This window comes from Malus sylvestris, chromosome 3, assembly GCF_916048215.2.
Source record: "Malus sylvestris chromosome 3, drMalSylv7.2, whole genome shotgun sequence".
NCBI classification, from domain to species: Eukaryota; Viridiplantae; Streptophyta; class Magnoliopsida; order Rosales; family Rosaceae; genus Malus; species Malus sylvestris.
The window spans coordinates 3,611,998-3,621,385 of record NC_062262.1 but is presented as its reverse complement, the minus strand read 5'-3'; the positions used below and the strand labels follow the sequence as shown (position 1 = coordinate 3,621,385).

The window sequence follows — 9,388 nt, the reverse complement described above, 5'->3', positions numbered from 1 at the left end:
AGGATCCTTGGATAATATCAAAAATCCGAAGTCTCCTGTCTATGGATGACGGTTCTATCACAGTGGCTACATTGAAGTTTCATGTAGATAATGGTCTTCTTAAATACAAGAACCGCATTGTGCTTAGCCCCACTACTCACTGGAGAAACAAAGTGTTCTATGAAAATCATGCTACACCTACGGCTGGTAATGAGGGTTTTTTAAAGACCTATAAGCGGATTTCTAGGTGTTTTTATTAGGAAGGGATGAAGAAGTTTGTGAAGGATATGGTAGCTTGTTGTTCAACATGTCAACAAAACAAATATGATTGACAAGTGTACGGTGGATATTAATTAGTTAGAGCTTGTTAGAGGGAGAAGTCGGTTAGAAGTGAAAAGGTTAGTACTAATAGAGGCTTGTAAAGGAAGATAAGTGTGAATGAAATTGTATTGTTGTTGATCTCTGTGTACAATCGTAGAAGACGTAGGGTAGGTTCTAACACCAATCATGTCGACTACGAAATATCAATGATTCTTGAATTCGAGAGTCTAGTTTTTCGGCATGATGTTTATACTGCATTTGGTTTTCGGCTTTCCCATGATAAGAATTTGTGTTTCTATTGTCGCAGTTGATAGATATCAATGAAAGCCCTGTTTATGTTCTTCTCAACCCATTGATCAATGCTGCTCAAAAGGATCTCCCAATCACTATTTACGAAAGTGGTACGTTAGATGCATTGTTATCTTGTTGTGTATGTGAGCTTTTGTGGGCAATGCATTTCTAATTTTGTGAACTTGTATGCTATGTGGTATCATATCTACGGCTGAAGCACGAATTTGTTTTTTTATAATGGCAGCATGTGCATGTAGTGCTTTCTCTTTCTTGTATATACCATGATTGCTTCTTTTAGTTCGTGCTGGTTGGTGGTTGTTTGCTTGAGATATTGTATTGGGATTCCGCCACTTTTGGTGTTTCTTAGGAAGCCATCCTTGAGAACTGTGGCAAACAAACTAAAAGTGCCCTACTGCCGTTCCAGTTCTTTCAATACCGTCTTTTTTCTTTTTTCTTTTTGTTAAACGAGCATTTCATATTAAATTCGACTGCCAAAATAAGTAGTTCCGGGACCAAAAACCGATCAATAGATAAAACAAACTAATCTTCATACAGAGTACAACGATTTTGAAATCTCTTTCGGCCAGAAAATAAAGTACTGAAGAACAAAACAAACAAACTTGCTAGTCAAAACTAATCTAACCAAGTGAATCCAGACGAATGGACCATAACAAGTTATCAATCCATCAGTGTTCCTCATAGAGCACTCACTTCTTTGATTTCTTGGATACCTGTGTCGGTTGTGTAAGTTCTATTTGAGAGCAAACACTTTGTGATTTGTACAAAGACTTTTGGGACGACAAGGAGATTAACATTAGCACAAGCGGTAGACTTTTCAGGAGTTGTATTACTTAGGTATACAAGTAAGAAACATTCTTAGATAAACTAGAACTCTTCTAGTTGATTTATGCATAAGTAGTCTTCGGTGATAAGGTTAATCTTTGATAGGGTTTACTTAATGGGAGGACTCCTAATCAAAGACCATCACATATAGTATATAACTGAGGTCCCTGTGCTCTCACTAAACACACGCAAGTTTACAGAAATTCTCAAGCCCCATTGAGTGAGTCTTGCTTTCGGTCAGTGCAGAGTTACAGAAGAGCCTCAGTTCCTTACCCTATTTCTGAGACGATGTCTTCCTCAGGTTAGTGGTTAGATCGGTATATGAGTCAGTCTTTATATATATATATATATAACTAATAAAGTCTTTCTAACATTTGGTATCAGAGCCCTCACATATCATCTGACCCTATGTGAAAGGCATCAAGAAATTTCATTCTGTCTCGCAGGTTATGGAACTAGAACTGTATCATCAAGGAAAAATATATAAAACACGTTCAAGGATGACTAAAGTTATCCTTGATCATAAGGATATTATGTTTTTCAATCGATACATGTACCAGTGATGGTGCTTAAAATTCAAGACATGATTATTGATCATCTAAAGATGTTTTTTCTGTCATGCTTTGAATTTGAGCAGCATATCATTTTATATATATATTTGAATCAAATTAATATTGTCAAACCACAAAGGCTTGTGATTTTAATTACAGAAATTCGAATGTTGACTATAAAAGTGATACAATTAAAGAAAGTTTTCACATATTCATCAATCTAAAGATGTTGAAGATGTGATTTATGGTTTGGGGTTAAAGATTAATACTCTTTACATCATGAACGTTTTCTTTTCAGTGAATCCCAGCTCTTTGAATCTCAATACAGTTGAGCCTCTTACTGGTGTCAACTATAGAAAATGGAAACAAGATCTCGAAATCGTTTTGGGAGTTATGGACTGGGATTTGGCACTGAGAACTGAAGAGCCTCCGGCACTCACTGATGACAGCACCTCCAATCAGAAATCCAAGTATGAAAAATGGCACAAATCCAACAGAATTGCCCTATTGATCATCAAAAGGAGCATGACAGATGTGGTGAGAGGTGGCTTTCCTGATGAAACAAATGCAAAAGATTTTCTGAAGTCCATTGAGGCAAAGTATAGGGAATCGCCAAAAACTGAGACAGGTAATCTCATGAATGCTCTCACTACCATGAGATATGATGGGGTTCAAAGTGTGCGAGAATACATATTGAAGATGGTGGACGTTGCTGGAAAACTCAATGCACTCGAGGTACCAATTTCTGATACTTTTCTGGTACATGTCATTATGAATTCTCTGCCTGAGAGTTATACACAACTCAAAGTTTATTATAATGGTCTACGTGAGAAATGGGATGTGAATGAATTGATAGCTATTTGTGTGAGTGAAGAAGAAAGGATGAAGAAAGAAAGGTTTGAGTCTGTGAATTTTGTCCAAAGTGTCACTAGGGCCACTAAATCTCATGTCCCTGATACTGCCAAAAAGGACTCTACCAAGTCAGTTCCCTCTCCTAAAAGAAACTTCAAACTTAATAAACCTTCAGTTTTCAAGTGCTATTTTTGCAAAAAGGCAGGCCACATGAAGAAAAACTGTCCCAAATATAAGGCTTGGCTTGCCAAACAAGAAGCAAAGAAAGGTAAAAATGTTTTTGCTTGCTTTGAATGAAATTTAATTAACATACCTAGCACTGAATGGTGGCTTGACTCGGGCTCTTCTATACATGTTACAAATTCATTGCAGGACTTCGCAACAAGGAGAACACCAAATAAGGATGAAGTCAAAGTTTCGGTTGGCAATGGAAGAAGAGTTGAAGTCAAGGCCTTAGGAAGTGTTAGATTAAAGCTAGAATTTGGTTTTTATTTAGAGTTAGATAACGTTGTTTATGTGCCTTCCATGAAAAGGAAGTTGATTTCTATTTCAAAGCTAGTGTTATTGGGTTTTTATTTTACTATTAATAAAAGGGGCTTCAACGTTTTTTATGAGTCTTTTCAAGTAGGACATGGTTTCATGAGTGATGGTATGTTTCAACTTAAATTGAATCAAACTGAATGTGTTTTCAACGTACAAGATGATAAAGTCAAAACTCAACAATCTTCAATATTATGGCATAATAGACTTGGCCATATTTCTAAACAAAGAATGGAGCTGCTTGTCAAAAATGAAATTCTACCTCCATTAAACTTCAATGACTTTGATTTTTGTGTGGATTGCATTAAAGGGAAAATGACAAACACTAGAAAAAAAGGCTCAACTAGGAGTAAGCAACCTTTAGAGATCATTCACACGGACATTTGTGGTCATTTTCCCACACAAACCTTAGAAGGAAACAAATATTTCATAACTTATATTGAAGATTTCTCAAGATTTTGCTTCATTTATTTGATTTCAGAAAAGTGTAAAGCACTTGAAACCTTTAAAATTTATAAAAATGAAGTCGAAAATCAATTGGAAAGGAACATTAAGGTTGTAAGGTCTGATAGGGGAGGGGAGTACTATGGTAGATATACTGAAATTGGTAGAAATCCTGGACCCTTTGCGTTATTTCTGCAAGAACATGGAATTATAGCCTAATATACCACACCAGGTACTCCGGAGCAAAACGGAGTAGCCGAGAGGAGGAATAGAACTCTCATGGACATGGTAAGGAGCATGATTTGCAGAACTAATCTGCCAAGTTGTTTGTGGGGTGAAGCAGTGAAAACTACAAATTATATATTAAATAGGGTACCTTCAAAATCTGTGGAAGGGACACCTTTCGAACTATGGACAGGCAGAAAACCGAGTTTAAACCATTTGCATGTATGGGGTTGTAGAGCAGAGGCAAAGATATATAATCCCGGCTACAAGAAACTTGATTCAAAGACTGTCAGTTGTCATTTTATTGGATATGCTGAACGATCGAAGGGTTTTAGATTCTATTGCCCTAACCAAAATACAAGAATTGTTGAAATTGGAAAAGCAGTTTTCATGGAGTCTGATGCAAGCGTTGATTTTGGGACAAAGGTTGAAGGGTTCGTATTTGAAGAAGAAATTAACAATAAAGAAGCTGCAGTTGAAAACGTTGATCGTAACACAACGATTATGGCACCAATAATTGTAGTAACCGAGAACATGGGAAGCAATGATTCTGATGAACCATGTAACGAGATAGAGGTTGCACATGACATCGAACTGCACGATAACACTGTCGTACAAGATGTGTTTGAAGAGGCTATGACAGAAAATCAACAACAACAACACCATGCACATGAAGACAACATCACGGTTGTGGGTGCTACAAATATAAGAAGGTCATCTAGGGTTAGAAAACCTACAACCCTAAATGATTTTGTATATTTGACACAGGTTGACACTGATCTTTCAGAGTTTAATGATCCGCTGAGTTACAAAGAAGCAATTGCAGGACCAGATGCTGATAAATGGATAGAAGCCATGAAAAGTGAACTGAGTTCGATGGCAAACAATCAAGTGTGGGATTTAGTGGAACAGGCAGAAGGAACAAAACCCATAGGATGTAAATGGTTTTTTAAAACAAAAAGGGATTCAAATGGAAATATTGAAAGGCACAAAGTCAGGCTCGTTGCGAAAGGCTTCACATAAAAGGAGGGTGTAGACTATAAAGAAACATTCAGCCCCGTGTCGACAAAGGTTAGGGTTATCATGTCTATGGTGGCTCACTTTGATTTGATTTTACATCAAATGGATGTAAAAACGGCGTTCTTGAATGGGGACCTGGAAGAGCGCATTTACATGCGACAACCAGAAGGTTTCAAGGAGGGAGAAGGAAGAAACCTAGTGTGCAAACTCAACAAATCCATATATGGATTGAAGCAAGCATCACGGCAGTGGTACTTGAAATTTCATAGAATTGTGAAAGAACATGGCTTCACCGAGAATCCTTCAGACAATTGCATCTATCTGAGGTTCAGTGGGAGCAACTTTATCATCTTAGTACTCTATGTGGATGATATATTGCTTGCCACGAATTGTCACAGTTTGTTGGATGATACAAAAACTTTTTTGCAGAAGCATTTTGAAATGAAGGACATGGGAGAAGCGACTTATGTTTTGGGCATTGAGATCAAAATGGATAGAATGAGAGGCTTGCTAGGATTGTCATAGAAAGCATATATAGAGAAAATGTTAAAAAGGTTTAACATGTCTTCGTGTGGAACTATTGAGATGCCTATATCGAAGGGTGATAAATTGAGTAAGTTGCAGTGTCCACAAACAGACTTAGAGAGGAAGGCTATGGACGAAAAACCATACGCCTCCCTGGTGGGAAGTTTAATGTATGCACAGGTGTGCACAAGGCCTGACTTGTCCTTCACCATTTCTGTGCTTGGGAGGTTTCAATCCAATGCAGGTGAAGCTCATTGGAATGCTGCCAAAAGGATTTTGAGATACCTTCAGAGAACCAAGGATCATATGTTGGTGTATAAAAGAACCGAGAGTTTGGTTTTGGAAGGGTATAGTGATTCAGATTTTTCAGGTTGTCCAAATGATATGAAGTCGACTACAGGTTATATTTTCTTAATGGCATGTGGTGCGGTTTCCTGGAAGGCTGTCAAACAAGGAACTGTGGCAGCATCAACAATGGTTGCAGAGTATTTATCAGTCTGTGAAACAGTGAATCAAGCTATCTGGTTGAAGAATTTCATACTTGGGCTTCAAGTAGTGGACTCTATATCGAGACCTATACAGATTTTCGGTGATAATAATGCAGCCATATTCTTTACTAAGAATAATAAGAGGTCTAATGCAACAAGGAATTTGGATATAAAATATCTCATTGCTCGAGAGAAGGTGATGGCAGGTCTAGTTAAAGTTGATTATTTGGAGACTAGATCCATGATTGCTGATCCGTTAAATAAAGCAGTTCCCACCATTGTTTTCAAGAAGCATGTCACTAGCATGGGAGTCTTGGCTGGTTTTGATGAAGCGAATTAGTGGGAGCTATGCAACAGGTTTAAACTTTTATGCTAGTTTTAATTCAATAGCAATTTATGTTATGGAGGATAAGTTTTGAGTATTAACAATGAAGTTTTCTTAGCTAATAAAGAATAAAGCTGCAAGGTTGTTCAAGTTCCCTTAAAGAGTTCAGTTGTTAGATATGATAATGCATGAATATTTTTGCATGATGTTTATGCTTCTTATTCATTATACAGTGTCAGACAACCTGAGGGCTTTATATAGAAGCACATGGATCGTTTTTCGATTCTGAAAGGGACCAAATGTTTGACATAATTAATACATGTTCGGTTGTGTCTTACATGCTATATATCTTGTTGGAATCTTATGTGTTGATAAGCTTTACTGAAAGTAATTATGGGGACGGTACTCTTCAGTGTAATGAGTGTGTTGCCCTATAATTCTCATAAATGCTTAACAATGACGAAGACTGGAAAACTAAGAAGTGTCGAAAGTTAATCTCATGGCCAATTCAGATTATTCCCAACTCAAGTATGATTATACAACTTTACAAAGTATTTGCTCTAGTGGGAGAATGTAAGTTCTATTTGAGAGCAAACACTTTGTGATTTGTACAAAGACTTTTGGGACGACAAGGAGATTAACATTAGCACATGCGGTAGACTTTTCAGGAGTTGTATTACTTAGGTATACAAGTCAGAAACATTCTTAGATAAACTAGAACTCTTATAGCTGATTTATGCATAAGTAATCTTCGGTGATAAGGTTAATCTTTGATAGGGTTTACTTAATGGGAGGACTCCTAATCAAAGACCATCACATATAGTATATAACTGAGGTCTCTGTGCTCTCACTAAACACACGCAAGTTTACAGAAATTCTCAAGCCACATTGAGTGAGTCTTGCTTTCGGTCAGTGTAGAGTTACAGAAGAGCCTCAGTTCCTTACCCTATTTATGAGATGATGTCTTCCTCAGGTTAGTGGTTAGATCGGTATATGAGTCAGTCTTTATATATATATATATAACTAATAAAGTCTTTCTAACAGGTTGAGCTGCAGCTGGGGTAGCGGGTGCTGGTGCTTTCTCTTGAGGTCCCTGAGCCAAGCGTTCCTCTCTCTTAGCGTGCTTCCTCTCCCTGCTAGGCTTGTTATTTGCCCGCTTAGCCTCGAACTGATCAGACAAAGTCTTCTTTTTGGCCTTCTCAGCCTTTGACTTGTGAATGCTCTCCATCAACACTCTCTTATTCTTGAAAACATTACCCTTAACCTTCATGTACATGTCATGGTACATGTGCTTGTCAATTTTCTTCAACTCACGGTGCTTGCGAAGCAACCTCCTGAGCACACGCATCCTCCTCATCCAAAGGATCTTGGTAGGAAGCATTGCTTCCCTGGTACCCTTGCGCTTACCATATCCAGAGTGACGTCCCTTTCTCTTAGCCTCCTTCATAATATGTGCACGAGAGCGAGAGTGGATCTTGGTCGGCTTCCTGATGATGAAACCATCCTTGACCAGCTTCCTTATGTTTTAGCGAGAGTTGGCCATGGAGATCTCGCTGACTTCATTGAGGTCGAGCCAGACCTTGCAGCGACCGCACTTGAGGACGCTGGAGGCGACCCTCTTCTGGAGCTTGAGCGAAACCATCGCCGACGTCTTACCTCATTCCTTGTTTTTTGGCAACTGCCGTGGGTAGAGGTTTCTATACTCTGTTGAGCATAAGGCTGCTTAAAATCTAGTGGGAGGTTGTTTAAGCTTCTTAACAACCCCACATTGATGGTGTTGTACCACATCGTTATCTGTTATTTGCTGCCATTTTCTTAGTTTTAGTTAAGATTGTAGTGTTTCTAAATCTTTGTAAGTGGATTGGCTTGCAAAATTATTTCTATTGGCCAGAGTTTTATGGAAAACTTGTGGGATTTGGACAGTTTTCTTGGTTCCTATTAGAATTGGGGTTTATCATTTATCTCTTTAAACTTTGTTGTCTTATGAGTGTTAACTTTACAACTGTAGAGATGCATGTCATTGATGGGATTCCATAGCTAATCTTTGTCAGTTCAAGCTATACCATTGAGGTTAGGCTTATTCATTATTTTCTACTTTAAAAGTTAATTATTATTATTAACCAGGGTTTACTGAGACGATTTTGTTCTTATTTTTATCGTGTGTGTTTCAAAGACGGTGGAAGCTGAGCGCATTTCAGTTGATCATGTTGCCCATCTTAAACCATCTGATGGAGGTTCAGCAGCAACTCAATGTGAGTCCACAGTTGATCATGTTGCTTATCTCACACCGGTTCTTCCCCACAAAAGATAACTGGACATACTCATCTTTTCTGATACAAACTAATACAACCTGGGTTGTGTGCAGTGGCTGCTCATCTTACAGGAATCCACAGTGCTATCAAGATGATAAATAGCAGAATTAGAGTACTTCATCACTATCTTCTTGCTATGCAGAAAGGTACGCATATACTTTTAGTATAAGTACAAGTACTTGCTTTCGTGTTGGCGCTTTGTGTATACATAGTGCGGGGAGCCATGTTTTAGAAAGGTCCAGAACTGATAATAATTGCTTTTGTGTCTCTACTTGCAGGTGATATACCTTGTGAAAATTCACTGCTAAGACAAGTATCAAGTCTTTTGAGAAGGTTGCCTGCCATAGAATCAAGGAAATTTCAAGATGATTTCTTGATGGTGAGTGTTCCTCGTTTCAATTCCAAATTCACTAGCAGAGGTGATAAGAGCATATTTATGCGACTTAGTTAGCTTGTTGTTGTGCATTTACGTTGTTAGTTCTTAGTTATTTTAGTCTTTTAAGCCATTTTAGTGTGTTTTCAGATTCTAAGGACAAAGTATGCAAAAAGGTGCAATTTGGAGCCTTTTGGAGCAGTTTTGAGCACAAAATGGATATCACATGCTTTGAGCCAAATGGATGGACGAAATTGAAGATCAAAGGAGGCAAGAAATGAAGAAATGAACATGAAGAA

The 9,388-nt window shown here is 38.0% G+C and overlaps 1 pseudogene; it reads right to left on the bottom strand.

Moving 5' to 3' along the window:
- Positions 1-1,095: 1,095 nt before the first annotated feature.
- On the bottom strand, positions 1,096-8,080 carry LOC126616655 (60S ribosomal protein L19-3-like; annotated as a pseudogene).
- Positions 8,081-9,388: the final 1,308 nt, after the last annotated feature.